Below are 14420 nucleotides of genomic sequence, written 5' to 3'. Positions count from 1 at the left end.
ATTCCCTTTTATAACTATGGAACTAAAAGTGCATTCAAAATGAAGGCACTTCTGATACTAAGAAAATTGCTCGATGGGGAAAGTTAAATCTGATGAAAGTCACAGGTAAAGTAATCATTTCGGTTCAGAAGACAACCCAGAAACCCACCAGGCCCATATAAAAAGCATGCTCAGGATGAAGATCTCTCATCAAACAGCAATCCCAAAACTACAACCTCAGCAGCAAATTAAACCAATTGGGCTTAAGTTCTTTAGACATGAAGCACCTGCCAAGTTCATCCTCACTCACACCCTCTCAGTCCAGGCAGACTTAACCAGCCACGAATGCCCAGTCCCCCAGAAGTCAGGTTACACAGTCTGGCAGTAAGCTCCAAAGGACCATGACTTCAAGGAATCAATTATTACCAAGGAGAGCAGGACATACCGGTGTAGGCCAAGGAAAGAGCTGACCGTTAGTAGAATGGTGAAGAGAGCACCACCTATGCTCACCAACCATGAAAATTGCTAAGCAGTGGAATGCTCAGACCAAACACTCCCAAAGCCTCTGATACCTGACCAGTAATTGTCACTGGTGGCCAGTAGTTACCAGTAGCAATGCATAACACACAGGGGGGCACGTAAGGAGGTCTCAGCCTACCCCCAAACACACTGAACTCTCAATGCCAGGAGTGACAATACCTCTCTGTTGTCAAAAGAGTGAGCGAGTCAAGGCCAATATCGTGCCAGAGCACAAAGGCTTGCTCAGAAAGATCATTTGAGTAGGCCTGCAGGAAAAGAAGACTTACTTTGTGTCCTGGTTTCAGTTAGGACAAAGTTAATTTTCTTCCTAGTAGCTGGTAGAATGCTATGTTTTGGCTTAGGATGAGAAGAGTGCTGTCCTAACTGAAACCAGGACACTTTCTTATATATTTGTCAAGCAGAAGGGATGGATTTGTAGTAGGGTAACGACTTCATCGAAGTCTGCAGCTTCGGCGGACCTCCAAATCCCCATTTTCTCCATGAACTCATCTTGCAGCTTTCTCATCTGCTCTGGTCCTCGGCATTCTGGCAACTGAAATGCAGAAACATAGACAATATTTTGAGACAGTAAAGATGGGACTCTCTTGATTTCACCGTTGCTCTGGTAAAATGTAAACAAACAAACGAGACATACTGAAACGAATTGATTTTTCTTTAAATACTGTCGTGGTTTAACCCGGCCGGCAGCTAAACACCACGCAGCCGTTCGCTCACCCTCCCCCCTCCCCTCTCTGGGACAGGGGAGAGAAATGGAAATTGAAGCCCGTGAGTTGAGATAAAGACAGTTTAATAAGACAGGAAAATAATAACAACAACAACAACAACAACAACAACAACAACAACAATAATAATAATAATAATAATAATAATAATAATACAATGATGATAATAGTACTACTACTAATAATATGTACAAACAAGTGATGCACAATGCAATTGCTCACCACCCGCTGACCGATGCCCAGCCTAACCCCGAGCAGTCTGGCCCCCTCCCCCGGCTAGCCACCCCTATATATTGTTTAGCATGATGTCAGATGGTATGGAATACCCCTTTGGCTAGTTTGGGTCAGCTGTCCTGGGTCTGTCCCCTCCCAGCTCTTACTGCACCCCCAGCCTGCCCGTTGGCAGGACAGAGCAAAAGGCTGAGATGTCCTTGGCTTGGTATAAGCACTGCTCTGCAACAATTAAAACATTGGGGTGTTATCAGCACTCTTCTCATCCTAAGCCAGAACACAGCATTCCACCAGCTACTAGGAAGAAAATTAAATCTGTTCTAACTGAAACCAGGACAAATACCAAATCAGAAGTCCTTGTCAGGACCACTGCATTCCACATTTTTATTGTTCTGCACATTGAAACTAACTACTTAAAAGCATGATCTGTAGAGAAACTTTTTCATAGACCGAAAGCTAGTCTGACAAAAACTAATGTGAGACGTTTGTTCCACACAGGAGGGAAGGTTACTCCAGTTACTTCTTGTCTAGAAAAGTGAAAACAATCAACACCTTTCTCTAAGCTGTTTTTCACTCTGTTCATGTAGAACTCTAACTGACAGTGTTCAAAAAAAACTATTCCATTGTAAGTCTCTTCCTAAGGTGTATATATTTTATTACCCTGTTTTTGCATGCAGCACTTTCATTTCCTGCATTATGATCTAACAGCTCAAGGAGGTAAGAACTGTTTCAAGAGAAATACCCAAATACCAGGTAGCTCCAACTCTTGCTTTTTAGAAAAAACTCTGCCCATTGTTTTCCATACGGCATTTGGGAAACAACACATTCCTTTGTGCCTACGAACAAGATGGAATTCATACTGCTCTCTCCCCAAGCCTTCAAGGAATTCATAAAATATCCTCCTATTTGCACCTACCTCTCTTCACAGAAAAGTCACTGATGAGCGAATGAGCTGACAAGGTTAGAAGGTTTGGGGGCCAAATGAAATAGATGGAGTGACCAAGTGCCATCCTTTTCAATAACCAGCATGAATAGGTATCCTAGGGAGTTACAGCCTCTTACCTGCAGTAGATTCTCTTTTTCGGTCTGATTTTGGCTTTGTCAACGGCCTACATTAAGAAGAGGACAGAGGAGAGATGGAAGAAAAGAATTCTTGGATTAGACCCATTGAGAATGGGAAATTTCACCACGTTTATAAGCCAGTGTTCCACAGTATGCAAAGAAAATTGTGGTATTCTGGGAAAAAAAGTCTGGGATTTTCAGGGAAAAAAAAAATCAGCTAACCATTTTCTTGTGGATAACTTAAGCTTAATATCCTTTGCAAAAAGATATTCCAGCAGAACTTTTCACATAAACTCGGTGTTTCATGTATAAACAAAACACAACAAACAAAAAACAACAACAGCAAAACACACTTCAAATTCAAGTGGTCAGTGGAACAGTTGAGCTTGACATTATTCATGGCAGAATTAAAATCTAGTTAGAGTTTTTCTCCCGTCTCCATACCTTGCTAAATATGTTTATGAGGCGCTCTCTCCAGAAAAGAGTAAGGTTCATTACACCAAAGCACCTCCGCGGGAACGGAGTTAAGCTGAGGCAGGGGAAGTTTAGGCTGGACATCAGGAAGGGGTTCTTCACAGAGAGAGTGGTTGCACACTGGAACAGGCTCCCCAGGGAAGTGGTCACTGCACCGAGCCTGACTGAATTTAAGAAGAGATTGGACTGTGCACTTAGTCACATGGTCTGAACTTGGGTAGACCTGTGCGGTGTCAAGAGTTGGACTTGATGATCCTTAAGGGTCCCTTCCAACTCAGGATATTCTATGATTCTATGATTAAGCATAGAACCCTTCTTACTGTTGTTGAGCTTCGTCATATTGCTGCTCCTACAAGGATGAATACTATCATTTTTACTACAGGAGGGAAGTTGTGATAACCTCGAGGGGGGGCTCGTTCTGCTTACAAAATGAAGTTTCATTAAGAGGATGTCAAACTAAATTTCACTCTAAAGTCAGAAAATAGACAAGATTCTTCTACTCCTGGAATAACTGGATATAAATGGCTTGCTGATATTGGGGAAACTGCAAAAGCTGCTACCACCAAGTCTTTGTGCATCACAAAGTTAGGGAAGAGACATTTGGACTTGAACGTGCAGCTAGGAGCAAGATCATCACCTCTGTCATCTAGGGCACATCTCCGCAATTTGAGTGCTTCAGCAAAGCCTGGCGGTCCTCCAAATGAACCAGGAATGGCTCTGTGCCTCGAAGCATGGGAAAGTTCTGCAACCAGGGGAAAAGCACCACGAAAGAAAACAAACCAAAGCTATCCTGCTGCCTCCCCGCTCCCCGCCCTCACGGGCCGCGCGGAGCGGCTTGGGCGCTCCTCAGCCTTGTGCTCTGCCCCCCTTCAAGGGGGGGATGTTGTGGTTTTGGGCGTTTTGCTAAACGGCTGGAACTTCATTGGATTTGGGATATCGAGTTGCTTACAGAAGGCGTCCCAGCCCCTAAGGAGAGGGAGGGGAGGAAAAAAGGGGAGGGGAGGCCGGAACAGCAGGCAAGGAGCAAGGAAATCGCATTTTCTGGGAGAGACGGGGAGAGAAGCGGGGGAGACTTGGATGGGACTCAGCCCGGTGCTGAAACGGAGAGTGCCGAGCTTCCTAGGCATTCAGCACTAAGGTGGGAAACTCCATCCTGAAGGGCAAACTTCAAATGGTGAGTGAAAAGTCCAACAGGTTGGTTAGCACCTTCTTCTCGCCAAAGACAATTAGCTTTAGCCTTCACTTTCACTCTGTTTTTTACTGTTACAGCTCCCAGAAATCATCCCATGGCTTATTCCGTAGTGATGTTGCTCCTCTAATTATGCAAGCCAAGCCCATGTGTTTCTGGGGGTGCTGTTTTTTTGATTTTAAAGTCTGGTTTTTCAAACAGTACCTAACCGAAAAGCAGCAATCACTGATGTTCTTTTATCATATGAGGCACTTTCCAATAACGAGCAGCAGAAATGTGCAGTTAAAAAGCTACACTTCAAGATGTGCGGATCCAAAGTAACACGTGGAACAGGAGACTTATGCCCTAGTGTAGCAGTGTAAGATGTGTTTCCTAACCTGAGTTGGCAACATGACTATTTTTTTTTAAGCTGTTACCCTTTTCTCTACTGCTTTTTGATTGATTGTGGTTTTTTGGTTTGTTTGGTTTTTGTCTTAGTTTTTAATTTTTATGGAGCAGTGACTTTAGGTGGAAAGAAGGGAGAAGCCAAGTATTTCTCAGTGAAGACGACAACAATTCTGACTCTGTTTCTGTAGAAAGAGAGTGTTTTACAGGTCGAGGGTACTTCATTGAGACTGTATTCTAGATAAACAGGAAACCCGGCTGAAGAAATTTGTGTCATTCCAGTTTCTGGACACTTCACATGACTCCTGCTGGACATCCTCAGGTAGAACAGCAACAGATGAGTGTTGAGAACACTGTGCAAGTTTCTATGGAGCCAGACAATGTAGTTACTGTGGATCACTACGAGCTCAAAGTATGTCTAATTTCAGCTTTTTTTTTAATACTCATGTAGGACCTCTTGTGACCTGTACACTTGCAAATTAAGTCAGTTAACCGATGCCAAATAAAACAATTAATTGGAAGGACATACAGATTGTGAAGTATTCAACCTATAATGCACTGTGACTGTTTAGTTTCCACACCTCATGTCGATTTCTGTAGGCTGACATAAACCAGCTAGCCATGGATAAGCGACAACTTTTCTGAAATTGCATCCAAATGCAGTCTTAGAATTTCTCATCCATGCTATTGCAGTGTCATAAGGGTTTGCCAGTCCCTCTCGGGAGGAAAGCGGTTATCTTAGGCTCCAACAGGGGAAATGGGAAAGAGTGGCCCTATGTACGTGAGGTAAAAGGTTCCTTTGCATGAGTTGCAGAGGGCATGAGTAAGGACCATCTTGAGAAGAGTGCAGGATGAGGGAAATTAGCAATTAGAATGAGGAAATTAGAATTGAGGAAAATTGCTAGGAGTCCTGCAGGTTGGCCTAAAGCAGATAAGGGCTGCTGTTTATGTGCTGCGAGAGTCCTGTGTGGGGAGAATATGACCAGATAAGAATCCCCTTTGGTAAGGGGTCTTGTCAACACAATTTTGTCACATTCTTAAGCTGTGACCTAATTTGTAGAGGCGTTACTACTTTTTAAAGCTGTCTTCCTAAGGAAGCAGATTCCAGGTTTCTTTGTTGTTCGTGTCTGCCAGTAGATAAGGAAAAGCGATAGAGGTTTTTCACAGAGTCGGCTAGGTAAACCTCAAGAAGTAGTTGGATTTCTGTTGTTGCTGTTTGCTCCTTTGGCCTAGAAGTTGATGAACTTCTCGACCAGTGTACAGCCATCCATATGACAGCAGTTAGGTACAGTTTCACATGGGACCTCGACCTTTCTCAGATCTTCCATTTCCATTTACCATAGCTGAAAGTGCTCTAGGTGTGTTTTTTGTGTGTTTTATCTCCATGTTGTATAGACCGAAGTTGAGGGGAATACTCAAATTTTGTGCTAGCTGGTCTGAGGGAGGCAGAGAGGCAGACTTTGATGATAAGATGATAAGCAGCAGTGTTTCCAGGGGGCAGTAGTATTTCCATTTGGTATGCCTGCTTTCTAAAGCGACATACTCGGAGTCTCACAGAGATAATGAACAACTGTGGCAGTGGAAAAAGGTGCTGCCACTAGCTTGTCACTGCTGCTGTGCCAGACATTATCATCTCTGCATCTTTGGTAATAGAAACGCCTGTGTGAGAGATTGGTAATTGCTACAAGCTGTCCCTTTGCTCTTTGTCCACCCCTGAACGGAAAGGCAGGATTGAGCTAACTAATCTAACTTTGCTTTGGGTGCTTGTTCTGCCAGCAGAGTTTTGGGCATGGTACCCATTCGGCTAATGGGTGAAGGGAATCACCACAGGATGCTTCCTTCTCCATCTGATACAGCTGTACCTACAAGATCTGCAGCCTAGCTTGCAAACACGCTTTTTAGAGGGCCGTGCACTGCTGCAACAGCTTCTCTAATGAAATGCATCAGTGGCTTTGTTTGTGGCAGCAACTATGCTACAAAGAGGATCGTGTCCTTCCCTGCTGCTTTGGAGGCAGCCGACTTGCAATTATGACCATAGATGCGATAGAATGATTTGTAATAAAAGATTGTCTGAAACGTAAGCCTTTTCTTTCTCTGAAGTATGAAGAATGAACTCATTTGAGAAATTAACACATCCATCCCCAGGCAGAGCTGCAGGGATGGATGCTACTTGCTGCTCCTTGACAGGGAGGGCAATGCCCCCTCCTCGTGTCCCCAGCCTGTCCTTCCTAAAGGGCCCACGTCCTTCCATTCCAACACGCCAGTCATGGGAGGCATCCCCCCGTGTCTCCTCAGTGCCAAAGAGGTCATTTCATAGCAGCGGGCACAGATGGGGCTGAGGGACTCCGTGCCTTCTTTTTCCTCAGTCTTTGCCAAAAATCTCCCTCTCCTCTGTGCTCGGGGATACGGGAGAGAATCAGAAAATGGAAAGAAATTGTCGGTTAAGGTAAAAACAGTTGAAGAGGACAGAAAAGGAAGGGAGGATGATAACAAAGGAATTGTAACCAGCAAGGACAGCCAGCAGTGTACTGGGCTGTGTGAGCTGGGAATGGCCAGGGAATGCAGGGTAGGCATGATCCAGAAGACGGCTCCTGATTTTCGGGTCTCCAGGACAGGAGGGATGTCAGCAAGCTGCAGCAGGTTTAGCACAGGGTCCCCAAGATGCTCTGGAGAACTCTGCCTGTGAGGAGAGGCTGAGGTTGCTGGGCTTGTCCAGCCTGGGGAAGGGCAGGACGAAGGGGACCTCCTCTGGCTGTATCTCTGGGGGGGTTGTGGAGGATGTGGAGCCAGGATCTTCAGCTGGGTTCAGGGTGGGAGAACAAAAGACAACAGCTGTGAAGGTGAAAGAGGAGAGCTTCAGGCTAAAAAGAAGGCAAAAAGCCTTCTCACCATGAGCTCAGCCAGGCGTCACCCAGAGGCTGTGCAGTCTCCGTCTTTGCTGGTTTTGCAGAATGCAGTAGGATCAAGCCCTGAACAGCCTGTTCTGACCATGCTTATGACAGCTTGGGCTGCAGGCCTCCTGAGGACCCTGCCAACATGCCTTATAGTCCTGTGACCTCAGGCCCAGTTTCTGGTGGTGCCAGAGGAGATGCTGTGGGGCCTGAATCCTCCTGTGCTGTAGGGGACCATCTAACGCCAGGCAGGTGAACATCTCCTCTTCTCCCTTGGCTGTTACTGTAGCCTGGGAGGCACTGCCTCAGCCATCTCTGCATTACACCTCCAGCTCCTGTCTTCCAGCTGTAAGCACCTGAAAGTCCATTGCCTGGCTGTGCTCTGAGGTGTGGGAAGAGATCTGGGCTTTTCTGGGGTGTTAGTTCTCTCCCTCTGCACGCTGCTCCTCTCGGAGACGGTCTCATTTTTCATTGTCTTTCCTACCTCGAGGGAAATGCATACTCTGTCCTGGCCATAAAGCTGAGCATGTTTTCTACTTTTGCCACACTTCCACATCTCCTGGATCTGTCACCTGGAAAAGTGAATATTGCGTGCATGTTCGTGGCCCTGCTTTCCTCCATCTGTGCAGCAAGGTCCACATCTCAGGGTTATGTACTTTTTTGCAAAGACTGAATTGTCATGGATATGATAAGATTCTTCTGGGGGGCACAGGGCTTTGTACAAGATGCAGAATGATCTTACTTGATGGTGTTGGCCTAACAATACTAGAAATGCTTTGAAATGTCATTTAAAAAAAAAAAAAAAAACAGAAATAAAGGCAAACTTCTAAAGCATTGATAATTTATGGATGCACATTTCCACTTTCATGATTTTTGTCACTTTGTTTTCCTTTGTTTTCATATTTATTAATGGCCGGTATCAATCCTTTGAGACACGCTGCCCAGCCTCCACCTGCAGCTCCTGAGGGCCTCTGGTCTCCCACAGGTCCTCTTGACAGCTGCCAGCCCCAGAAAAACACCTCCAGTACAGAGGGGCCCCTGAACCTAGCAAGGTCTGCCTGGAAAGGTGAACAAATTATTCCAACATAGGAAAGAAAATAAAAATAAATAAATATATAAATAAAAGAGCATGTGTTCATCACTTCAAACACTCTGCCTAGAACAGTCCTTATATGGCCATCCCTTGGGGAAGGTGAACCTCATTAGCTGCAGCTTGCACTGGGCACACAGCTGAGGAGAGTGTTTTACTGTTTACTGAACTGCACCACACTTATCTTTGGTTGGTTTTCAATGGGGAGCAGTCCTTCTGTGCCTGCGTGCAGGCAGTTCTGTGGGGAAAAGGGCTGGGAGTTGGTGCAAAGGAGCTGTAACATGCAGCTGCAGTCCTGACTGGAGAAGTCTGATGGGAGGAGAAGTGCTGCAAGTCCCCCATGGCTCCTGAGAGAAATGGTGGGGCTGGGAAGGTGAGGAGCAAGGTTGCCCACGGAGTGCCTGGCCTCAAGGGACTGCCTTTCCAAGCTGACCAGGCCTCCTTAGGAGACCCTCTGGATCAATAGCAAAGGAAGAGGGCAGGGAATTGAAACAAATCAATAAAGAATGCAGCTTGAAGGGAAAGCTTCCTTATTATCAACTGCCCATTGAAATGTGCCTCGTTCACTAGCTTTCTGAAATCTCCCCAATTAGACGTAAAAGCCCTGAAGCCTTGAAGGAACTGCTGGACAGAAAGAGGGCACAGGAGGGCTCTCTGCATTGTGCCGAGCCCCAGGGTGTATTTGGCGCTGAGTCCATGCACCTCTGATGCTGAGAGGAGATAGCACAGGCTGTTCAAGAGGTTAAGGCCAGGAGAAATGCTGAAGGTTCTGGGAGTGTTAATTGGTCCCACTGGGGGCCATTACCACCACAGCTCCCCCATGGACTTGTTAGCAAAGGAAACGGGAGGCAGTGATGATAGGCAGGCAAAGGCAAAGTAAAGGTGGCCCTGATGCTGAGGAAACCTTGATGTGTTTTATCAAAGCAAGCACCAAGGCCTGACACCCAGCTCTGGGAAGAGTGCTTCTGTCCCTCACGCTGCTCTTCAAGGGGCAGTGGGATCTGGGGTGTGTGATGGCAACTAAAGGACAACAGTACAACTCCAGTGCACAGGGCTGCAAGGAGGCCACATGGTTCCAGTGCCAGGAGCACCATGTGTCATCTCATAGGCCCCAGCGGCAGAGACAACAGCCAGAGCCACGGGGACAAAGACTTCTGCTGTGTCAGGGCCTTCCAGCCCTGTCAGTGCCCTTGGACATCTCCCCACAGGTTGTCCTATCCTGTCCCATGCATGAACCATTTTCCCTGCAGCCTGGAGACATCCAACCTGCTTCCCCACCACAGCATCTCCCCACCCATACTAGGGACTCCTTGTGCTCACTGCCTCTGACTTGAAACACAAGCCATGGGCTGAAGCAGACTCCCTCTGAGTCACCACAGCACTGCCCTTGGAGTGGCATTTCTTTCTCCTCATCACCACTCTGGACCTCCAAAACAACCAAATTATGGTGGATGGATTTCCTTTCTCATGCTCTTTATCCCTACCCAAAATGTGCCATCATCTCTGAAAGCAGATTTCCATTTGTCAGGAGCTCCTACAAGGGTGCCCTGAGCCTGTGCTTCACCAGGTCTACGAAGTGCAGGGCTCTCAGCCTCCACACACATGACCCCTAGCCCTGTCTTGGCACACCTCCTCTGAACCCTCTCCATCCCTCCCTAGTCCTTCAGAAAAGGAGCCTCACACTGGGAAGCCCTCTTCCAGTTAGGGCCACACCAGTGTGGAGTCATGGAAGATGAGAAGTCCCTTGCCCGGGTGGACACACTCCTCCTAGAGCATCCCAATGTGGATGTGACCATATCCGTGTATACACTGCTGGCTCATATGGCATCCCTGGTTGTGCCCAAGCTCTCTCCTCCTGGTTGCTCTTCCTGCAGTCTGGTCTAAGCCTGCTGTGATGTATGGAGCTGTTCTGACCCTGATGCAGAGCAGAGCATCACAAGATGGGAAAGAGAGGCTCTCTTCTCCTTGGAAAACAGAATGAGATTTATTCACCAAAGCCCAGCGTTTCACAAGGTCGTCTGCAAGGAACACTTAAAGTTGATGAACAAGAAACCGGAGACTGCATGGAGTCTCCTGAATCATCCTTCTTTGTTCCCTCTAAACTCTTTTACATTCCTGATGGCCTCATCATTAAGAGTCTAATGTTATCTCAACCACGGGGCTTTCCAACCCCCATGGCCACACTTCCAAATCTCCCCCTTCTTTATTAATATCAACCATTTTCTCGACACGAATTACCACTCCATATATAACAATCTCTCCTCTTCTTTTGAATATCATTAATTTGTGTCTTGGCTTCAGATTTGGCAAAGGCCAATTGAACCACAAGAGAATGCTTTCGCAATATTCTCTGCAAGATTTATAAACAAGTTTTTAGCAATGGTTGGAATCCCATATATAGAATATTTCACCCAACTCATTGTTCCACAAGGTATATAATAATCATCACTGGCAGAATCACATACATCAAATTCGATTGATAAGGGCTTACTAAGATTTGTGGTGATGCGATTTTTCCCAATTAACTCTCCTCCTTCATTACTAGTTCTTACCTCTATCCACCATTGATAGGGGACCTCTTTTGGCTCATAACTGGTTATCTTATCGCTTTCATTACATCGAGCATACTCCAGTTTCCATAGCATAGGTTTAACAGGCATAGTAGTGTTTGTTCCTGAATTCTTCCTCTCCGGGTGTTAACAATACATTCACTGCAATTCTGAGACCAATAGCATGTAATTAGGAGCGGTCCGGTAAAGGCCACGTTACCCAGTGGTTATTACCCTAAAGGCTTGCAGCCCTTGGTAAACCTTCTTGAGCCGCAGTACTGGTCTCTTCTCTGGTTTTGCCCTCTCTCCGATGCTTCTTAGGAAATGGTCCAGACTTACACACCCGATGGTTCTCCTATTTGCATTCAACTTTTCCACGAGTTAGTGGGGGCTCGATTCAAAGCAAATAACCAACCATCTAGGTAAATTTTCCCACCTATTATTTCAATCACTACAATTAGCATCCAACAGGGGTAGCTATGCCCTGATATACTTCAAGTTTCTGTATGGATCCCTTTTCACCTGACCCATCCTGGAACCTTCAAATAAGTTCTGAATCCCTGGAACCTTCAAATAAGTTCTGAATCCCTGGAACCCTCCCTCAAAAAGGTTCTGAACCCCCGGAACCCTCAAAGAGGTTCTGAATCCCTGGCCAAATCCCTGGAAGCTTCAAATAAATTCCGAATCCCTGGAACGCTACCTCAAAGAGGTTCCGAATCCCTGGAACCCTCAAAGAGGTTCCGAATCCCTGGCTGTGTCTAGAGGTGTCTTGCAAGTGGTTAACCCACCCACGAATTCTTAGCTTCAGAACTAAATTCCATCTCAGTTACACCCCTACACACAGTCACACAAACGAATCCACCCAACCGAACGGTATCTTCGTTCAGGTCTTCGTGCGCAGAATTACGGGTCACAAAATAAGAGCTCTTGGTTCTTTACTTGCCTCTTATGTTTGAAATCTTGTTGGACTCCAGCACCACTCTCGGCAAGGGCCACTATGTGGGGCGCCTCCCTTTACCGGTCACAGATCCAAAGTCCAAGAGGATCACGTCGGGGTCACCGATTTGTTATAAATGACGTCTCAACTCCATCTGAATTTAGTAAAATTTATACTTATAAAAGGTATAAAAGGCAAGTAAACAGCGCTGGGTGTGCGGGGAGTCTACGCTCCACCAACACGCACAAACGAACATCAAACATTCTAAATACATAGAACATCGCTTTACATACTAAACGCAAGTATGCCTACACATTTGTACAATCAGAAAAGGTAACAAACAATCCTTTAAGTTCCATGACTTACCAGTCTCCATTTTCCATTCCTTTTCTTGATTACTAACAACAGTCTCCATTTTCCGTTCCTTTTGAACAATATGTCTCGCTTTAAGTTGTCAAGCAACTCGGTCTTCAGGCCTTATATATCCCGTTCTTCCCAGATTGAAGAAAAACATATCCATCTCCTTTTCAAGGCCAATGAGGCCTGGGTCAAAAGGCACGTTCAGGTCAACAGGGAGCGTAACAGCAAAGGCCTTCGATGGCTGTAGCAGCAGAGGGGCCCATGGTGTAGCAGTCGGATCAGTAAAGGGGCCCACAGCTCCCTCACTGTCTGGTAAACCACACGTTTGTGATTGTGGTCCCACAGGGCTATTTAAGGCCTCAGAGATTGCTCGCCAGGCGCCAAGCAATCCCACTGCAACCTTGTCGTTTTTAGTTGCAGAGTCCCACACCTTGACCTCAGTTTGGTCCCATATTTCAGGATCATAAACTGTCCGATTGTTAATAAGGAGAATAAGCTGTAAGGTTTCAGGACAGTCTTTGTTTCTAAGGACGTGTGATTCCCCATAATGTGCAGCTGCTTACCAGTCAAAAGACTGTGCTTGTATATATTGGTCAAGGCTGTGCGTGTTTAAGAACTGTTTGTGCTTTTGTAGAAATAGATAAGGAGAACATAACTCCCCCTAGCAAAAATTATTCTAATTTCTGTATTTGTAACTTTGTTAGAATCATCGGGTGTAATTTTCTATATTTGGTACCAGTAGTATCCCACCAGTTGACCAAGTCTAACAACACAATGTATCACAAGTTATTACTTACACCTACTGGGATGAACCTCACGATGGTGAAGGAACTAGTTCAGGAAAATGGAGAGCAGTCTCTAATCACTGTCCATCATAATACAAAGGAAATAAGCAGAGTTTTGCAAAGAGTAAAACAAGACACAAATCACAACTGGTGGGACACACTCTTTGGATGGTCACCAACTGCAACTGGGATTTTGAACACATTGTGTCACCCAATTATTGTTTTATTGATATTAGTTGGTATAAGTTTAATATTGTCCTTTGTAATACTTGTTTGGAATTGGAAATTGTTACAACAAATGGCTATATTATCTTCCTTGATAAAAGTACATGGCAAGGCATTGAGGGATACATATCACAGAGATTGGGAAGAATTTTGTATTAGGTAAAAGAATTTACTAGATTTTCTAGAAAAGGGGGGACTGAAACATGGAATTAGAAATTAGAGAGTGATTGATTAAGAATGAATATCTGCTACATTTGTGATGTACTGTGCTTGTGCTGCGCTTAGACCTCCAGATAACAGGAGCCCCTCGGACCCCAAGAACCAGATCAAAACAACCTCATGGTTTGGACTTTAACCAAGGGGTCTGAGATAAGGAGGACTGGTCACAAAGGGACAAGATAAAGAATGTCAAACGTGCAAGGCCTCGAGATAACAGGAGCCCCTCAGGCCCCAAGAACCAGATCAAAACAACCTGATGGCCCAGATTGTGACCAAGGCCTCAGAGAACATGCACAAAGAGATGAGGTGAAAAGTTCAACCCTGATGAAGACATCTTACTTCATCCCCACGACCCTCAGAGCCCACCACCACAAGGCACCGCGCAAGCGCAGACAAGAAGAATGTATGGAACTGACATCTTGTAGCTAATTTTAATATTAAGCAGGGACAGATTATGCATATGTATAGTTGTATTGGGAAACTTCATGCATATGTAATTCTTTACTGCATATAACCAAAGCAAGTTGCCGCGTCAGGTGCGCACAACTTTGGTGGGACTACCCCCGTGCTGCCCAGTGCTGAATAAACATGCCTACTTCACAATCTTACTGATTGTGGAGTCAGCTTTCCGCGAGTCAACAGGGTAGGCCTCTACCCAATGGGTTAGTTGATCCACTACCACCAACAAGTTGAGGGATTTTTGAAACAGCAAGGAGGCCATGACTTGCTTCAGCTGAGCAAACCAAGCTAACAGAATGACTACGAGAAGTTCCCATGACAATG

General features: G+C 45.6%; 1 long non-coding RNA gene across 1 annotated transcript; it reads right to left on the bottom strand.

Moving 5' to 3' along the window:
• Positions 1-365: 365 nt before the first annotated feature.
• On the bottom strand, positions 366-13696 carry LOC113843463 (uncharacterized). The gene is made up of 3 exons (XR_003496767.3): positions 11115-13696; positions 2535-2581; positions 366-1051 (listed from the first exon to the last, which is right to left on the bottom strand). It is a non-coding gene; the product is annotated as an uncharacterized lncRNA (long non-coding RNA).
• Positions 13697-14420: the final 724 nt, after the last annotated feature.

This window comes from Anas platyrhynchos, chromosome 38, assembly GCF_047663525.1.
Source record: "Anas platyrhynchos isolate ZD024472 breed Pekin duck chromosome 38, IASCAAS_PekinDuck_T2T, whole genome shotgun sequence".
NCBI lineage: Eukaryota > Metazoa > Chordata > Aves > Anseriformes > Anatidae > Anas > Anas platyrhynchos.
The sequence above is the reverse complement of the archived record's forward strand: the minus strand, read 5'-3'. Positions and strand labels throughout refer to the sequence as shown.